The sequence below is a fragment of the Talpa occidentalis genome, unplaced genomic scaffold (genome assembly GCF_014898055.3).
Source record: "Talpa occidentalis isolate TD23 unplaced genomic scaffold, MPIMG_talOcc4v2.1 talOcc4.14, whole genome shotgun sequence".
Lineage (NCBI taxonomy): Eukaryota > Metazoa > Chordata > Mammalia > Eulipotyphla > Talpidae > Talpa > Talpa occidentalis.
This window is the reverse complement of record NW_023601433.1, coordinates 23,714,435-23,733,974: the sequence shown is the minus strand read 5'-3', so window position 1 is coordinate 23,733,974 and position 19,540 is coordinate 23,714,435. Positions and strand designations below refer to the sequence as shown.

Sequence of the window (19,540 nt, the reverse complement as noted above, 5' to 3'; positions counted from 1 at the left end):
AAAATACAGTTCCAGAAGCAAATATGAAATAGAAACTATAGGAGATATTATAGGTAAGCTTCCAGATCAATGTGAAAAAGTTAATGGTTATTATAGAAGTAGCCTCCAGTTCACAGAAGTTTTTCCTAAAAGGAAATTTAAAAGTCTTTTTCCCTAGAAACTTATACAGGAGTACAGAATGATGAGGCAGCAATTTCAGGCTCATCTCCACAGGAGAAAATGGAGGTCCCTGAACCCCAACCTGACCACATGTGTGGCCACCCCACGGTCCCCTCCACCGCTGATACTTCCTCCTGAGCACACCAAGATCAACCCAAGCTTCTTCCATGTCCTGTAGCTATAATTTTAGAGGAGGGCGGTTCCAATATTTGTAGACACCATTTTGAAATAATTTTATTCAAAAAGCTGAGCATGTTTTGGGCTGAGCACAGGGCCCCCAGCATCTGGACAACTGAGACAGTGTCTTGGCCTGGTTGGAGAGTTAACTAGGGCCCAGGGAATGAGGAAGTTGGGTGCCCCATCTGAGTTCATATGGGTGAAAAACCATCCCTCTGACCTCACCCACTGGATAGCAGGAGGGGCTGTTAGGGTGAGCTCAGAAGTAGGGGAGGAAGCTGAGGCCTCTGGCAGGGGACAAACTTAGGGTGTCCCATGGGCGCCTATTTGCCATTTCCAGTCGAGGGCCTGGTGGTAAGGGGAAAGGGAAAATTACTGGTGCCAGGCACTATTCACCCCTTTATGATGGCCAGAGGAGGATCTTTGGGGTGGGGGTGGCAATTCCTGGACTCAGGAGCACTGCTGGAGGTGAAATTATGTCTCTCCTCACCACCGGAGCCAATGGGTTCTGCACCGAAAAACTCAGATGGCTTCCTCCCCTGTGAGTCTTTGGGCTCCTTCCTTGACTTGGCATCCAATCTCCTCTGTGAAGAAAAGGAAAGGGACGATCAGAGTAGGAAGGTACAGAGACATCCAGGTGGAGGGAAGGAAAGACCAAGCAAGCGCAGAGCAGAACTTTTTCCACAGGAAGATGCTCTCAACACCACATCCCAGGAAAGGGGTGCCCGCCAAGACCCTCCCAGTCACCCTGGGGACAGCATGCACCACCACGGTGGCCAACCTGTGTCCCACGCTGATTAGGAAGCTGTGGGACACATTTTTTATGGACAGTGACCAGGGACTACAAGAGGCATTCAGGGGTGGGAGACTACCTAGGACAAGGAGGACCAGGGAGAGCCTCTGAAGGTGGACGCTGCAGAGAGGAGAAGGCCCCAGAGGTGAGAAGCTGATGGTGCCTTGTGGGCTCAGCCGAAGGGTCTCCCCGGACACACATTTCCTACAGGGAACAAACAAGTCATCTCGGGAAAAAGCAAGATCAAGTGAGGTGGCAGGAGCAGCTCCTGGCAAGAAGGGAGGCGGACTCCTAAGTGTCTCAGGGAACCCACTCAGGACCTCCTAACAAGTGTCTTCAACCCCTAGGCACACCCACCACCCCACGCCCCCAACCCAGACAGCAGCCAGATGCAGGCAATGGAAAGCGGGAAAGGAGACTTGAGGACTGCTTCTGGGGCTTCCTCTGCAGGCCCACCTACCTTCTTTCCTTCCCAGGCAAGGCAGGACCCAGAGGGCCTCCAGAGAGACCCTGGGAGGCCCCCAGCTGCAGGGACATGTCATGGCTTCTGGGAACTGTTGCTGGGTGGATTTGGGGGGAGAAAACAGGGGCATCAAGACATCTCAGTATCAGGAGCCCACCTGGGACCAGCCCTGGGGCCCAGCCTCAGGTACCTGCACAGCCTCAGGCTGCCCAGGCTGGCAGCAGCTCTCCCCCAGCTGGGGGACACACCTTGGCCAGGATCCCTCCAGGCAATTAGGGAAACATGGGCTGTTTTCAGATGCTTTCTCCGGCCTTCCCGGCACACTCAGGGACATTGGGAAGAGTCCTTTGCACCATCCACCCTCCTTTCCAGCTGGACCCCACATTGACGGACACACACTCGAGGATAACTCACAGTAAAAGACAAAATAAAACCGGCATCCTGCAGCATGTCTTTCCCTCAAGGAATCGGCAATTTATGAGGAACCAGTCCTCTGTCCAGGAACGGGAACTTTAATGGGGGCGCCCGGGGCATCTGGGACCAGGCAGCACCTGGAAGGAAGGGAAAGTATCTCAGCCTGGCAGGAACTTAGCCCGGCCCCCGAGACCCCAGACAAGCAGCTCCTCATGCCCTGCCTTCCCGCACCCCAGGCTGCCGGGGGCGCCAGCATCCCAGGACGGCACAAAAGCAGCACCCTGGCTGCTGGGGAGTTCTGCACCAGGAGCTACATGGGGGAAGAGGGTGTTCCACAGCCCAAGCGCCAAGGCGCATCCGCAGCCCTGCCAGGCTGCCCGGGAAGCCCCAACGGCAGCAACGGCCATGGGGGCGGGGCTCGCAGCGGCCACTCGCGGACGAGCTCCCGGGGGCGCAGTGGCTCTGGGACCAGCGAGGGGCGCCTTGGGGTTCCCGTCTCCCCCAGAGGGGGCCTGACGAGCATCCTCCTCAATGCATAGGTCCATAATGAGGAAAAGGATGGCGCTCAAATATGTGCCGTTCCTGAAAAATGAGGTGTAAGGCGCGGGGGTGAGCAGCGCAGGTTTGCGAGCAAAAAGGGGGCCCCGGTAGTGGCCGCGCAGCGGGGGACACCCCGTCCGCTGACCGCCCGGAGCCGGAGCCGAGCTCGGGCCCGGCAGCCTAGAAGCAGCCAGAAACCTGACTGAGGGGGCCGGGCCGGCAGGTCTGTGTCCGCCCAGTGCCCCCCCCCGGCCCGACCCCTCTGAGCCCCGGTTCTGGTGACCGGAGGGCGGGCGGGCGCCGGGGAGCAGGCGCTCAGGAGGAGGGATCCAAAGGGAAGGTGACGGGGGAAGGACGCGGGATGGGAAAGCCAGAAAGTGGAAAGATCACTGGGCAGCAGGACGGTGACGCTAAAGGGGGACATGAGACCAAAAGACACAGGAGAAATAGTAGGGGCAGGTGAGGAAGACAAGCAGAGGGAACAGAACTTGGGGCCTGAAGGGGGGCAGTGGGAGCAGCAGAAGCCGAAGGACTGACCCCGCCTCTCCCAAGGGGGTCAGGCTGGGGGACAGAGGGCGGGGGGGGGCAGGCCCAGGAGCGCCCCCTCTCCCTTACTTCCTGGTCCCCACTTTCCCCGCCTCCTGGACGCGCAGCTCTGGACACGACACGGGGGGGGGCAGGCTAAGGAGGCGGGGTGGGCGTCTAGCAGGTGGGCGTCCTGTCCAGGAGGAAAGTGCTTCTCAGGCATCAGGGACCAGGCGAACCCCCCACTGGTGCGGAGTTAAGCGCCCAGTAGGGAGCCCTGAGGGCGGGGGAGCTCAGGCGGGCAGGGTTGGCAGAGCTGCAGGCTGGAAGCCCTCAAACCCCAGCCTGGAGGGGTGGGGAGGGGGAGTCCTCCAGGAAGGCCGCCTCCCCCACCCCAAGGGTGGCAGGTGCAGACAGGACAGGGAGGAGCCAGGTGAGGGGCCACAGGCCTCCTCCCAGGTCTGGGAGCCCCTGCCAGACTTGCCTGGAAGCCCCCGCGGGAGCAACCGCCCCTTTTCCCTCCTTCGCCAGGGAGGTCAGGTCGTACTTCAGGGCTCAGAACTGCTGCCTCAAGGGCCATGGCAGATAGGAACGGGAACTGGAATCAGAGCCCTGGGGAAGGGGGTTATTGAAAGACAGTCCATGGGTCTCCGCGTTGTCAGGGCCGATGGAGCTGGATGGAGCTGTCAGGGCCTCGGCACCTCTAACTCTTGCTGCGGTGGGAGCAAGCCCAGCGGCGTGGGGGCCAGCAGAGCTGGGAGGAAGCCTGGGGGCACAGCCCCCGGCAGAAGACAGAAGACGGTCCCGCTCCCAGGGGCCCAGCGGCCGGGCCCGCGGGTGGGTGGGGCCCGGAGACTCCCCTCCCCTGCTGACTTCCTGCTGCAGCTCTGCTCTGGAGTTTCTTCAGGGGTTCACCCACCCCTAAGCCCACTGCTTTATCATATGTGTGGATCTTTGCTTGGCACTGGGGGCACAAAGATGAACGAGGCCCAGTTCCTGCATTCAAGTGCCTTCCTCCCCAGTGAGGACGGGCAGATGGGCGTGCTGAGGCGACAGCAGAAATTAGGGCCTGGGGCTTGTGCTGGCGGGACACGGCCTCTGCCGGCCCCCCACCCCCACCCCCACCACGCAGAGACCGGTAAACCCACTCAGGGGAAGTTGAACATTCAAAATATATTCCAGGGCCTCCTCAGGTGGCGCAGCGGTTGAGCGCTGGGCTGAGAAGCCGCCCGTGGCCTCTGCAGCGCTGGTTCGATCCCTGGCTGCCGCGAGGGTCCCACAAGGTGCGCAGACCTCTCCTGCCGCCCGCTGCTCCCCTCAGCAGTGTACTTCATCAGTCTGCATGTTCTGCTCCCCGCTCTGGCTCTGGTGAATTCTCTCCCCCTCCCGCGCTTCTGACTGTACCCAGTGCTTGTATAAATAAATAAATAAATCTTTAAAAAAAAATCCCAGGGGAATAGTGCCAATTAGGAAATAGTGCATGCTCGTGTGGGGAACTAACATGTTCTTCACCACTTAGGATTCCAGTCTAAAATTACAGTCCATATTATCAGGGTCCTGATCTTGAGCAGCAGTGATGTTGGGGTAAGGGATAGGTGGGGCCTTCGGGGTCCAGGGGGCAGCACCTCTAGGATGCTGGAAGAATCACAAAGTTAATAAAGGGTTTCTAGGGGTCAGAGACTTCCTGAGAGCAGCACAGGGCTAAGGAAGAGGTTCCAGGGAAGCCCAAAAGATCCAGGCTCTGGGGGTGGGGAGGTGCTTACAGGGGGCTGGGATTGTGTCTGAAGCTGCCTCGTTGGTGTCCCCAGTCATAGGGCAGAGGCCAGTGGCTGGTCCCAAGAAGGTGACAGCCCAGAAGACAGATTATGGGGAGCTGGGGGTGGCCTCTGGAGAGGCCAGGAGGAAGTGAAGTGATATTTGTGCACAACCCAGGTGGTGCTTTCGGGAAATTAGAAATGAAGCCTGGTGAGGAAGGAAGGGGCCTCCCGGAACCCCTCAGCTGGCTTCTAATGCTTCTCACTCCTAGGGGAGAATCCAAGGACCAGAGACCCAGGGATTTTGGGAGAGGCCTGTTTGGGGCTGTGGGGAAGGAGGTATAAGGTGGTTATCCCAATGGCAGGTAGGGGTCTGAATCCCCCCTTTTCAGGAAATTTCCCACTCTTCTCCCTTTAAGCTCAGGCACCCTGAGAACCTAAGGCTGAGGAGGCTCAGGTGGGGCCTACTCGGCCTGGGATTTGCAGCTGGGGAGGAGCAGCCCTTCCCAAGCCAGCACCGGGGGCTGTGCCCAGGAACTGCATGGAATAAGTAGTTGCAGTGTACGGTCCCCAAGTCAAGCCCCAGGGTCCCCTACCCAGAATCAGGCCCCATCTGCCTCTGGCCCAGTACCTAGACTGCCGCCCCAAGAAGTGCCATGTGTGACCTAAGGGACTCCTTCTTAAGCAACTGTGCCCCCAAGCTCCATAGTTTACAGATTACTAAATGCAAACTAGACTGGGGAAGGTCAAGGTCCAAGCTCCCTGTGGCATTGCACTCAGAAAAGTTCCCAGGAGGAGATTTGGGCTCTGGGAAAAGGGTCAAAGTTCAAGAAGGAGCAGCAGCCTGGGCCCTGGGAAGGGTAGGGCCCCCAGAGCTGGGGATTCTTCCCTCATATCCCCACAGTTGTTTCTTTTGAATCAGCTACTTGACTTGTGCAATTGTGGCAGATGCGCCCCCTTGGGGTCTTTACTATTTTTGTCTCTTCCTAGCAGCAGTCATGTGTTCCCCTTGGCTCGACTTCCAGGGGATCCTGCAGAGCTTGCCCTGTGACACACCCGAGTCCAGCATCCATGGTACCCAAATAAGCCCTTGTCACCTGCTCAGTCTCTCTCCTTGGCCCACCATACTCCACAGGCCCTTCATCCAGGCTTGTACTTCTTGCCAGACAACTATGAACTTGAACGGAGCCAGGGATACAGCAAGGAGCAGGACTTGGTTCCAGCTCTCAAGTTGCCCACTGCATCCAAGGGAAGGGTGGCCCGAATGCCAGGGGTGGTGGTCATGGGGGCACATGGCCCTTTGTAAAGGGAGCCCTCTGATGGCCACACACCCCAGTCTTTCCCCACCTTGGTCCTCACGGAGAACTAAACCACTTTATATGGCAGAGAAAAGCTAAAATGCCCCCAAAACCCTAGTGTGAGCTATTTTGGGGGTCACAAGCAATAAGCTAGGTATCTTCTCAAGATATCATAGTTTTAAAGTAGATACTATTTTGGGTGCCTGATCCCTACATTCCTTTATGCTACAATGATTGGTGGGGACCAGGAAAAATCTTGGGGCTGTGTGTTTAAAGCAGGGAGTACTCCTTAAATTCTGGGGATTGTAGCCTTATAAGGGGGTCTGGGCGTGCCATATGGGTTTATCAGGGATGAGAGTCAGATGCTTGTTGAGGCCAGCACAAGACTGTGGAAAAGGGAGCAGTGTCACCCCAAATAGCTAGGTGTTGGAAATGTGGAAGGTGGGCACTCACAGGAGTGGGATTGTGTCTGAAGCTGCCTCCTTGGTGTCCCCAGTCATTGGGCAGGGGCCAGGCGCTGGTCCCAAGCAGGTGACAGCACAGATGACAATGTGGGAGGCATAGGAGGCTTCCAGAGGAGGTCAGGAAGAAGTGGGGAAGCACCAGGAGGGTGCTTTCTCAAAATAAGAAATGCCTCCGTGAAAAAAACTTGTGTGGCTTATATTCAAACACATTTAAAAAATAAAGGGACATTGAGAGGAAGAAAGGTGCCCACAACCCTTTGCCCCTGAGCTTGAAGGATGGATGGGCGGAGGTGGGCTGTGACTTTCTTGAGGCCTCCACATTTTGCCCAGTCCCCAGTCCAGTCCTTGAGGAGGAAAGCAAAGGAGGGGCACTGGATCTGACTCAAACACCCAGAGGACATGGGTCTCTGGAGAGACAGGGATACAAATTCCATGGTTACACCTACAGACAAAGGGAAAGGAAAGCACCGTGGAGAGAGGAGAAACCCGCACACGAGAGGGAGATACAGTCCAAAGGCCAAGACAGTGAAGGTGTGAACCGGGCCCCCAATACCGAGTGCCCTGGTCATAGAGGGGGAAAGACAGGGACAGACACTGAAATGGAAACAGCTGGCTACACTGTGCCCCAGGATGCCCATGTCCCAGGACTGGCTGCCCTTGTGCATTTCATGGTTCAAAGAGATAAAGAGTGAGAAATGAGCATCTTTCAGGGAATCATGGAAAAGGGCTGGGAATCTGCAAGATTCTGGTGATTCAGAGATAGGCTCGGTACTTGCTTCTTATTTAGTGGCTCATCTCTCTGATGACTAATTGTCCTGCTATATCTGACCTAAGACTGAGAACAGGACAAAAGAAACAGCAGATCACTGCCCTTTGAGTGGAACTAGGCACCACGTCTCCCAGGTAGCCATGGCCCCTGCACCCCACGCCAGGGGTCCTATGTGGAAGAAGTCTGTTGTGGATGGAACTTAAGAGTCGCCCTGCCCTCGCTACTGCTTGCTGGAGCTGCCCTTCTGGAGCCAGAGACCCACAGACCTGTGCCCCAGGCTCCTGGGCACCTTTGGTAAAGCTCATCTCCAGCTTGGCCAAGCCTGGTGGCACCTCCAGCCTGGTGAAATCCTTGCCGGGCCAGTCCTAAGCTGTATGGGAGACGCCTCGCTTTCCTCCCTCGATCCTTCCTCCTCCTAACTGGCTCTTCTTTCCAAAGAGTCCTAAGGAAGTGTGTTTGCTTTCTTCCTCCCACCCCAAGCTCTTTTCTCAATATCCTGCATAAATAATGTTAAGTCCCCTGCTCCTCAGAAGCAGGAGGGTGGTGGCATTTGAATGGAGTTTTTCTGCAGAGAACATTTCATCTGAACCCCAAATGGTGGAGATATAGGTCAAGGATGGATACCTTTAGCTGGTGGCTGGTTATTTGCAAAAGAACCATGTTCTGGTCTGGCTTCCATGGAAACCAAGCTTAAAGCCCTCCCATTTTACTCTCCTTCCAGAAACCTAGGCAGCCTCAAGAGGCCAAGAACTAGTGAAAGCTTTGAGTCACAGGCACAGGTCCCCAGGGGGAGGGAGTGGATTAGTTAGAAAATGCCCAGTTCACAAATAAATAAGCAAGGTGTCCTGACCTGAGGTCTTGAGACTAAGCCACAGTTCAATCTGATTCTAGTAAAGCTAGATTCTGATTCTAGTAAAGCGAGGCGTCTCCCATACAGCTTAGGACTGGCCTGGCAAGGATTTCACCAGGTCTGGAGGTGCCACCAGGCTTGGCCAAGCTGGAGATGAGCTTTACCAATTTTTCAAAACAGGTAATCTCTAAAAGTCCTGTTCCTCTCGCACATTCAATATAGAGCTCATGGATCTGTTTGCTGAAATTTAGAAGAGGATCCAAGTCCTTGGCCTTCATCCCACTCCATCTGAGGAGGGGAAACAGAGAGCCATGGCACAGTCCTAGTGAGTCTTAGGGCAAGTTGGGGTTAATTAGCTTCAGGGACAGTGCAAGCAGGGGCTTGGGGAGATTTAGAGGTTTTTGAGATAAAAGAAACAAAAGGAATAAGGGAAGCTCCTGAGATAAGGGCAGAGACTTCCAAAGGGTCACAGTCAGAATGTCAGAATGTCAGAAAGTCCTATCACTGATTCCTCACTTTTCTGTCATCCTTGGATTCAGAAGGTTCTCCAGATGACCAAGCTGTGGCCCTTGTAACCTGGACATCCAGGAGATCCGATGGTGTAGACAAGGCGTTCTGCTAAGCCGGCTCTGAGGTGGGAGTCATGGAGGCCTGATGATCTAAAAAAGGACTTTTACCTGCTTGGTCCTCCAGGGTAGCTCCAGAGATGAGGGCAACAACTTCCAAAGGGAGTTCATCAGACACCCCAGGACCAGGTACAGGTATGTTCTGGGACAAGGGCAATAAAGAAAAAGAACTCTAAGGGCTGGGGCACAGAGACTTAATTCTGGGCACAGAGACATAAATTAAGGCAGAGTGAGTGAGACTACTGAGGACTAACCAGTCCCACAGAGACTGGTGGGCTTTAGAATAACCAGGGAGGGAAGGTCTGTGTTCCCTGAGACATGAATCCACTTTGCCTTCCTTGACCCTCCCTGGCCTGGTTTCACGGGCCTGGGAGTCCCACTTTATTTCTGTTCCTTTTCTTCTTAATAAACTTTTTTTCTTTCTCTAAACAAATCTGCCTCTTCTTTCTTGTCTGAGCATCAGCAAAGTTCCTGAGGCAGCTTCATGAGACACCAATCCCTGGTGGTCTAGTGACTGGGGCTCAGGGCTGACCCTGCAGCCTGGGATCTGTTTCTGGCTGGAAGACTAGGCCTGAAAGCCTAAAATTAGCACCCTGTGTTCTGGGCACCAGAGCGCCTGCCAGGCTCTAACATATAAGAACCCCAGGTTCACCTAGTCAGCCGTAACAGATGACGAGACCTAGCAACCCAACCCCTTCAATGGAAATGCATCCCAGAGGGGCCCTGATCTTTCCTCTGACCAGCCCAGGGACAATGAGGCAGGGGCTCAGTCCAGGGCGGAAGAGGGGCTTCTCAGGGCCCAGGCATGGGAGACAGTATGTATTGACTACATCAGAAGCTCTCCGGTGTTTCTAGGAAGCAAGGAATGGCGCGAGCGGGGTGGGTCAGGAGCTGCACCTGATGCTGGGCCCCTAGAAGACTGCCTGTCCCATTCCTGGTAGCTTTGGTGCAGCCATGTCAGAAACAAAGGGGCAGCAACCCGGCTAGTGAGTCTCCACAGCCAGGCCAGGGGATCCAGGAGGTAACAGAGTCTCTATGGACTTGCCTTTGCTTGCAGTCCCAATTTTGTCACCCTGGAAGCAATTTTTCCTTTTTTTTTTTTTAAAACAGATCAACAGAAATGTAGAATATACATCCTGGAACAAGAAAAGTGAGGAAGGAAATAGTGAAGGGCAGACATGTGGAGAAAAGAGCGCAGAGGGCACAGGGCCTGAGAAGGCTGAGCAGTTCCCAATGCTGGGGGAGCCAAGGAGCCTCAGGGAGCTCATGCCAGGCTCCAGCCTTGCTTTAGATAGAGAGCTGGGGCAGGCACAGAGGGCAGGGCACGGCTAGGCCCCCCAGAGAGATGTCTGAGCTGCCTCCTGAGTCTCAGCATAAGTTTCTGAGAAAGAAGAAAATACCCTGAGCCTGCTTAGTCTGCCAGAGAAGGGAGGGTAGAAACAGAGTGCCTCACAAAGGCGAGGGGCTGACTGGCTACTAGATTCCAAATGTAACAAGGTGGTCCCCAGGAAAGAGGAGGTTCCAATGCTCTACCAACAATTCCTCTTTTACATTGTCCTTTACTGTGCAAGGGATTATTTCCACCACCAGCACCCTTATCCTGGTCCTTGGTTTTGACGGTACCCACTTCATTCCTAGCAGATGCATTTGGGCTGGCTTTTCCATCAAGGCTCTGCTCCCACTAGCCTTGTTCAGCCACCCTCCTGCAACTCTGGATTCCTACATCTCCAGCTAATGGGAACTTTTGAATGTCCATTGTGAAGGTGTTATAGGACAGGGAGAGGGGCAGCCCAAACCCCGCAAACCTGCCTATTCTAAATGGGTTCTGCCATCTGCCGCATCAACACAAAACATATGAGACTTTAATGGGAAGGAACTTTCATAAAACTAGGAAACAATACAGGTAAGGCAAAGAGTCTAGTTTCTAAGTGAAGCACCCAAAGTTACCCATCCCCTCGTGGGTAAAAGTCCATCCATATGGGATCGGCCCAGAACAAGGCCCCAAATCCTGCCACAAGTCTAAACCATCTTCCAGTGGGGACCCACAGAAAAGGGTCAGAAACTACCAGACAAACCCGGAAGGAAAAGAGCAAAATCAACATCAAGATAAAAGCTGCCATTGTCACCGCCCCATGGGTCTCACCCACATCTGTGTCACCCAGTCCATGACCAAAAGACAAGCGCAGTTTCTTCACGTGTCTCTAGGCTCCATGCGCCTCCTCCAGGTCTCCTGGCTCCATCCTGCTTCCTTCCTTCCTCAGTCTCCTCTGCAGCTTCTCCTCTCCCTGCTCAGCTCCACCCTCCCTTGGGTGGGGCAGGGAACCTCCCCCTTTCCTGGGGACCACCCTGTTACAATGGGAGCGTTTGTGGACTCTGTACTTTTCCACAAAACCTATGGCCACGCAATTTTGAACATAACTGATATCAGAAACTAAGCACAGACATTTAATGCATACATTATTTTTAGCCAAGGACAAAAGGGATTTGGCAAGAGCCAATCTAAAAGCAGGGCCTCAATTTTCCATCTGCTGCGTTTGGGGTTGGTCTCAACTCATAATAAATAGTCTTAATCCATGATAAATTCTATGAACATGAAACATGCTGTTCTGTAGGGCTCTTCAAGGCTCAGACTTAGTGGTCGAGGACCTGCGCAGTCTCGGCAACTATTGAGAGAAGCTTCCTCAGCTTTAGGGTTCATGGTTCAGTATTCATGTAGCCTTTTTCTCCTCTTTCCCTTCAGACTCTCTCATCCTGCCTTCAGATAAGTTGGCTCTCCCCCTGACTAATGCAATAGAGATATAAAAATACTTTAGGATTATTATTCCTCTGATTACGTAATATCTATCATTTTTACAAACATTTATTGAGCTTTAATTTATGCCAGAATTCTGGAAGTATTGAAAATTCAAAATCAAGTGAGAGTGGGGTTTCCCCCTCTTTACCCCCCACCGACCCCGCCCCCAGAAAGCTATTATTGAGAAGGGAGGATGTCAGAAGGGAGCTTGGTCAGGTGGGCGGGGCAGAGGATCCTCTGAAGACTTACCCTATGGGCATTTACAAATACTGGGGTTCGAGAAAAAGACAAAGGGTGATTTCTTGCTGTTCCCAGTTGGAGAATGAAACAAGTCAGATGCTGAGGATGATGAGTGAGGAGGGCAGTTACCTGAAGGGATGGAGAGAGAAGAAATGACAGGGGCCAGGGCAGCTACGGAAGAGTGTGGGGATGGGCTGTCCAGACAGTTCTCCAGGGCGCCGTGATTCTGATTGTCACCTCTTGGGTGGTAAAAGGTGCTCTACCTCTTTCCTCTGAACCCTCAACGGCCGTGAGGCTGATTCAGGTTTCAGCCATCACATTTGTCTAAACCACAGATTTGATGGTCAAGATAAGACAATGAGATCCTGACTCTGGCAAACTAGGAAGGAATAAGTAGACACACGCTGATACAAAATTATGTCTAGAAAGAGAAATGTAGAGGTTTAATGGCCAACATATAATAGAGATTTGAAATAAACTAAAAATGGGGGAGTGGGAAGCAAGGGACAGATATGTGGTCAGAAGGGAATGTACAAGAAGGGAGAATCATAGGCAAATGGAGGCACTGGGACAGCAGGTGGGAGCTACTTGGGAACTCTCAGCCACACCAAGGCTTCCTTCCCCTGCTGGCGGCTTTGTTTCACAGTTCCTGAAAAGGAAAAAGGGATGTGGTTTGGGGAAGAGGAGCTATCACAGACCATGAGAGGAGCAGCTGAGGGTCCCAGCAGCTGTACTGCCTCTTATTCTTGGGGAACCTTTGGGAAGCTGGCAGCCAGAAATTCACCCTGTCCTCTCTCGGGGGGCTGCTGCGCAAGGCAGTGGGGTGAGGCATGACAGACAGGTTCTGGGGTCCTGGGTGTGAATGCTGGACCTCAGTCTTACTCCTTACCTCATTTTGGGCTATTAAATTTCAGGGTCTCTGCCTTACTGAGGTCAAAGCTCAAACTCTTTATATAAATGCAAACCAGGACATTAAAAAGGACTCACATTATCATTGAGGTTCTCAAAGGCCCCAGAGGTGCTATTTTTATTTTAAAGTTCTTGAAGTGGTGTGGCCTTTCCTTCCCTACATTGAGGAGAAAAAAAGGACGTTCCCCATCACCCAGGACCACATGGGGCTCTGGACTTGTGTCCCTGGGAGCATGCAATGCGCTGTGTTTTGGTGCCAACCCACGGGCAACACCACTTGGGGGGCTGGGGCAGTGGCACACTCAGCTGCCTTGGGTGGGGCCGCAGCAGTGGGCCCAGCTGCCTGGTTGTGCTGTGGTGACCAGATTTTCCAGTGAGGCGTGAAGCTGGCTGGAAGTCATTTAAATCCTGTCCAGGAGTTTCCTGGCAGTCTGTGTGTGGGGAGGGGAGTTGGACTGAAAAGGAAGAGGCCACCGCTGGCCTGAGGAGATGCTTTGCTCTTGACTGGAGGGACACTCACATAGATGTGGTCAGTGGGGAAATCTGAGGGACACTCAAGAGCACCCCAAGAAGAGTCAGCCCTGAACATGCACTGAGGTCAGAGCTCCCCTCTGCCAGGTCCCTGTCCTGGATGCTAGGGTGGAAGCAAGGCCAGGAGGGTGAGCATATGAGGAAAAGCTCAAGGCTGGGCATTTGAGAGAAGCTGACCACACCCACTTTGAGGTGGGTCAGGGAGTTTAAATGAAGTTCTCTGACTACCAGTATTAGGCGTTTTAGTTGCTGAAATGAATGTGTCTAACTTCTAAAACTGGAGGCTTTGGTGATTACTTGAGATTTTCTGAAAAAAAAAAAAATAATGGATCCTGCCTGAGCTTTCACCAAAAAAAATGGAGGGCAGGAAGTAGCCTCAGAGCACAGATTTGCATTGGTAGTTCCTTTTGAATGGCTGGGTGGTGGAGGAGGCGAGATGGGCTTCCCACACCCCTCCCTTTCCCCTCACAGCCTTCCCTGCAGACAGGTCCTGCAGGACTGTCCAGCTAGGCTGAATCCCTTTGGATGTTCTGAAATGATGCTGGTTTCTCCAGCTGTGCGGCCCTGCTGCATGTTCTGACTGCCAGAGTATGCATCTTCCCGCTGTTCCCCTCACCCCAAGATCCTTCGATTTGTCTTCTGAATGTCTCTGGACTCTCCCCCAGACTAGGAAGGAGGCTCACCCCAAAGACTCCTATGCCCCCCATTTATCTCTGAGGCTCAGATGTCAGTGCATCATTGCCTGCTTACTTGACTTTGGTCTATCCAAAATAAATAAAAACACTGTAAATTCCTTGAGGGCAAGGATTCCATCTTGTTTACTCATTTTCAGGCATTAGAGAACTTCTTGGTACATTGTAGATGCTCAGTTATGTTTGCTGAATCAATACATGAGCACAATCACTCTTCCCCTTCTTTTTTTGACACGTTGGATATAGACATGTCTGTTTACTCTCTGAGGCAACCACCAAGATTGCTGTTTCGGTGTATGTGATTTGAAAGTCACTTATCTTGACTTAAAGAGGGAATACATTTTGGGGAATTAAAAACGGAAAAAGGATTATAGAGAAAGAATTGATCTTTTTCTGAGGCTTTGGTAAAGATAAAGCATAAGGAAGTGAGATACCAAAGAGTTGTGTTGTGAGAGGAGAGTTGCCGAATCTTAGGGCTGCTGGCATGTGAAGCCAAGGGGTGGATCTGGGCAGAGATGTTTAGCAAGTTTCAAATATGGAAACAAATAGGTTTACATATTTCCCCCACTCCATGTCCAGAATATGAGGCAATACTAAGTATCTAACACTTTACTGAGGGGAGAGAAGGTGGATTATTTGTAAAAGAGAGGGACTTAGGTGGGCTTTCCCAAAATAGGGAAGATTTTATAATTTATTTTAAAAAATGAGTCATGATGATCATGACTCATCATCCTAATAATGCCCCAGGGTAACGGCCAGACCCCATGGGGCAACTTCAGGATGTGCCCTTGGAAAGCAACCCTCAGGAGCTCAATTCCCTGACCCCTGTGCCTCCCAGCCCTAAAAGGGCTGCCCCTTAGGATATTAGAACACTGAGACCCCAAGACCAGAGTTTGTCAGGGCAGTCTCTGGGACATTCACACAAGAGGAACATGGGAAAGATAGAACCCCCAAATCAGTGGTGATAAATGTAGGTGAAAGAAATGGTAACTCAGGGAAATTTTCATTAATAATAAAAAAAGTAAAGTTACATCCTTTCATGCTTATCAGTAACGCCCTCCACAGGGCTAATTTGGGGCAAGCCCCTAGACAGCCACCCTCTGTTTCTGCTGTACACCAAGCTAGCTGGGAGCTTGACCCCTGCACCAGGGGCTGCAACCCCTTGCCAGGGAAGAGGGCTCAGTGCTCGCTCTCCATGACTAGAGGTCAGGGCTCTCCCAGACTAATCCCAGAAAGGTTGTGTTCTCCCAGGACCTCCCTCCATGTGTACACATCTATGAATATAAATTAATGTATTTTGCTGCAATACAGTTCCACCACAATGTCACTAAACAAAAACTGGCAACCCTAAGCAAAACAAACCCAGGATATTGTACTACAGAATTTGTGCTACTGGATGGGGGAGTAGGAGTGGTTGCACACAACAGGGAGGGGGCCCAGGGGTCTGGGAAAAAGACATGGATGCATTGGTGTGGGTGTGTGAGGGAACATACATCTGATGAAGTGTGAACCGATGTTCCAAGTCATACACAAAGGCTTGTGAACCCGTTCCTTTTGTGGAGAAACCAAAGCTGAATTGCCCACATCATTCACCTCTTAGCAGTATTTGTCTGATAAGGGTGAGATTTTACTTGCCTTGGTCTGAACACTACTTATCCTGTTTGATTTGCAGAAAAGCAATGGCTGCTAATTGTTCTTCGATCTGAAAGGAAGAATTACAGATTTTACCTTGTGACATCACCATGTGTTTCAAATTGCTTGTCCTCTACTTTCGCTGAAAGTCTAGCACTACCTTTTGTACTGGCTAGACACTGAGATCCTGCATATCCCCCTCCCTTCCTTCCTTGGCATGACAGAAATCCTATCTTTAAAAAAAGGAAATTTACCCACATATGCTTTATAATAAATGGACTCAGAAAGGTGAACTGGCCGGGGCCAGGCTACCTAGATCATTCTCTTCCTTCTTTTTATCATTGTCCTTCTTTTCATCCTTTTTGTTCTTTTTACTTTGATAGTCAAGTATTATTTTTCAACTGCTATATAATACTTGCTATATAATACTTATGTGAATGTTGCGAGCCAGCCACAGCAGAATGGGTGTCAGGGCTTCCTGAAGGATGGGACTGCGTCAGCTCCATTGCAGAATGATGGGGAGGGGGAGTGAGGAGATGCAGACACCTGATCAGGGTGCAGACATCATCCTGCTGAGGGTCTCAGCAGCTCTTTATTTATGCATTTCAAGAAAACCTTGGGAGTGCATAAGCATATGCATTAAGGCAGGAAGACAACAATTACCACATCTTTCTCATATGAGGCAGGGAAACCACTCATGGCCTCTACTGTAACACACCAGGAGCCGTCAGGCTTCTTGGCCTTCCCTGGCTGTAGTCTCGGCTACAAGCCACACACCACATCCACCCCCAGGATGCACTCACTCTGGGATTGGCGATTCTATTCTACTGTTGGGGGTAATCGCCAACCCTCACGGTTTCTGTCTGAGGTCGCTCCAACACTCGGCTTTCATAGCCACCAATGTAACTCACAGACCCCTGCACTCAGGCCAGCCCACTGCACAAGCGCATGGATCAGGGATCCAAACTCTACATGCGGCCTATCTTGGGCCTCTCTTCAGCTTGGGCTCCACCCCAAGCCACGTTCCCCACCCTTCCCCCAAGAACGGGTTCCTCAGCAATTCACCCTCAGGCAAGAACGAGCAGTGCATCATCCACAGGTGATTTTAAGAGACTCACTTGTCTTCAGCATACTCAGGCTGCTTAACAGCCGCTCAGGGCTTTTCAACTTAGCACCAGCTTTTGCTTCTCAAATTTGGCTTTTTTCCTCTGCCTAGCTGCTGGGCATACACAGGCTGCTTTTGGCCATTGACACCCACTGGCCACCCCCAGATTCCCAAAAAAAAATAACATGCCAAGGTCCTCCGCCTTCTGCCGGGATTGTCAGTCCAAGTCCATTAGTCCCAAGTTCATAGGCTTCTTCCTTGTGTCAGCACTGGTGAGCTCTGAATCATGATCCTCTTTCTTTCTCCAATGATTCTGCTGCCTCAGTGGCCTTGGGCTGGTCCTCTCGGGTGTCTCCTGCAGGTGAGGTCTTGTCCCGCAGCTCCCGGATCTTGTCCATCTCCTGTGCCACCATGATGCTTCTAGCATTGTCACAAGCAGTCTGTTGCTCTTTAGTCCCTCCAGGTCTTCAGAGTTCCATACCCGTCTATATGGATATCTTGCTGACTTATGCCAATTGTATCTGGATCGGCACCATGTTGTAGGAGAAAACATACATATTCCTCCTCCTGGCTTTGCATATCGTCTTCAGTATGAATGTATGCATGCATACATATGAGAGATGATGTAGATAATAAAATGTTTTGTGGCTTCAGAAATGCAAAGTAGGGCATCCCCTGTGGCAGAGCAGTTGAGCCCTGGGGTGGGAAGCTGGCACAGCCTCTGTAGCACTGGTTCCATCCCTGGCCGCCTGGCAAGAGTCTCACATGTCTCCCCGACCTCTCCAGTCACCCCTTGATCCCCTCAGCACTGTACTTTGTCAATCTGCGTGTTGTACTCTCCACTCTGACTCTGGTGGTGAATTCTCTCACCCACCTCCCGTGCTTCTGACTGTACCAATGCTTGTATAAAAAACAAACATAAAAAGCAGTTCATATATTTTGTGAATAATGTTACTGGGTCTATACCTTGTTTCGTGCTTCAATATTTGCTTTGTGTAAAAGTAGCTTAGTTTTTATCCACTGATTCTCATTATCCACTGCATAGTGAGAGGCAGAGTTGCCACTTATATCCAAAGTATCTGGATAGGCACCATGTTCTAGGAGAAAACATACATATTCCTCCTTCTGGCTTTGTGCATTGTCTTCAGTATGAATGTATGCATGCAGTCATATGAGAGAGATGCAGATAATCAAATGTTTGTGGCTTAAGAAATGCAGTTTGGGCCTCCCTGGTGGCACAGCATTTGAGTACTGGGTTGCAAAGCTGCCCGCAAACTCTGCATCGCAGGTTCCATTCCCGGCGTATGGGAGAGGGTCCCACATGGCACACAGACCTCTCCTTCACCAGCTGCTCCCCTCAGTAGTGTATTGTGTGAGTCAGCCTGTTTGTTCTCCACTCTGATGCTAGTGAATTCTCTCACCCTCCATGCTTTTGACTGTACCAGTGCTTATTATATATATATATATATATATATAATAAAATATATATATATAAAGCAGTTCAATATTTGTGAATAATGTTACTGGGGTCCTTACTTGTTTCGTGCTTCAATATTTGCTTTGTGTAAAAGCAGCTTAGATGTTATCAACTTACTCTCGTTATCAACTTCATAGTGGGGACCAGAGTTGCCACTGATGTCCTAAATATCTGAATTGGCACCATGTTCTAGCAGAAAACATACATATTCCTCCTTCTGGCTTTGTGTATAGTCTTCACGATGAATGTATGCATGCATACAAATAAAAGAGATGTGTAGAAATAAAATGTTTTGTGGCAAAAGAAATGCAATTCAGGACCTCCCCGTTGGTACAGTAGTTGAGTGCTGTGGTTCAAAGCTGGCACAAACTCTGGAGCGCTGGTTCAATCCCCAGCCTCCAAGCGAGGGTCCCACATGTCGCCAGACCTCTCCTGCAGCCCGCTGCTCCCCACTGCAGTGTAATTTGTCAGTCTGCCTGTTCAGCTCTCTGCTCTGGCTCTGGTGAATTCTCTCACCCTCCCGTGCTTCTGACTGTACACAGTGCTTATATAAAAAAAAAAAATGCGGGTCATATATTTGTAAATAGTGTTACTTGGTCTATACCTTGTTTTGTGTTTCCATATTCGTTTTGTGTAAAAGTAGCTTAGTTATTATCAACTGATTTCGTTATCAACTGCATAGTGGGGCACAGAGTTGCCACTGATGTCCAAAATATCTGGATTTGACACCATGTTGTAGCAGAAAAACGTACATATTCCTCCTTCTGGCTTTGTGTATTGTCTTCACTATGAATGTATGGATGCATATATATTAGAGAGATGTAGATAATAAAATGTTTTGTGGCTTAAGAAATGCAATTGTGGGCCTCCCCGGTGGCACAACAGTTGAGCGTGGGGTGCGAAGCTGGCACAGCCTCTGGAGCACCTGTCCGATCCCTGGCCGCTGTGGGAGGTCCCACATGGTGCACAGACCTTTCTTGCCGCTAGCTGCTCCCCTCGGCAGTTGTTTTTGTCAGTCTGCCATTCTGCTGTCTGCTCTGGCCCTGGTGAATTCTCTCACCCTCCTGCGCTTCTGATTGTACTCCATGCTTCTATAAAAAAAAAAATGCAGTTCATATATTTTGTATATTATGTTACTTGGTCTATACCTTGTTTCATGCTTCAATATCTACTTTGTGTAGAAGCAGCTTGTTATTATCGACTGATTCACTTTATCAACTGCATAGTGGAGCGCAGCAGATTTGCCACTGATGTCAAAATATCTGGATTGGCACTTAGTCTAGCAGAAAATGAGGCAGTTAATGTACAGAGAAACTTTCAAATTCTTA

General features: G+C 51.2%; 2 long non-coding RNA genes across 6 annotated transcripts in view; both read right to left on the bottom strand.

The window, feature by feature from the left end:
- Nucleotides 1–19,540, bottom strand: part of LOC119245217 (uncharacterized) — a 57,668-nt gene that overhangs the window by 32,965 nt on the left and 5,163 nt on the right. The window lies entirely within an intron of this gene.
- LOC129145729 (uncharacterized) lies at nt 334–2,773 on the bottom strand. Of its 5 annotated transcripts, none has more exons than XR_008551714.1 (5): nt 2,745–2,773; nt 2,007–2,143; nt 1,590–1,689; nt 1,209–1,333; nt 334–920 (listed from the first exon to the last, which is right to left on the bottom strand). It is a non-coding gene; the product is annotated as an uncharacterized LOC129145729 (long non-coding RNA). The 5 variants fall into 5 exon arrangements; XR_008551715.1 differs by lacking the exon at nt 2,745–2,773 and adding an exon at nt 2,692–2,716; XR_008551712.1 differs by lacking the exon at nt 2,745–2,773 and adding an exon at nt 2,287–2,397.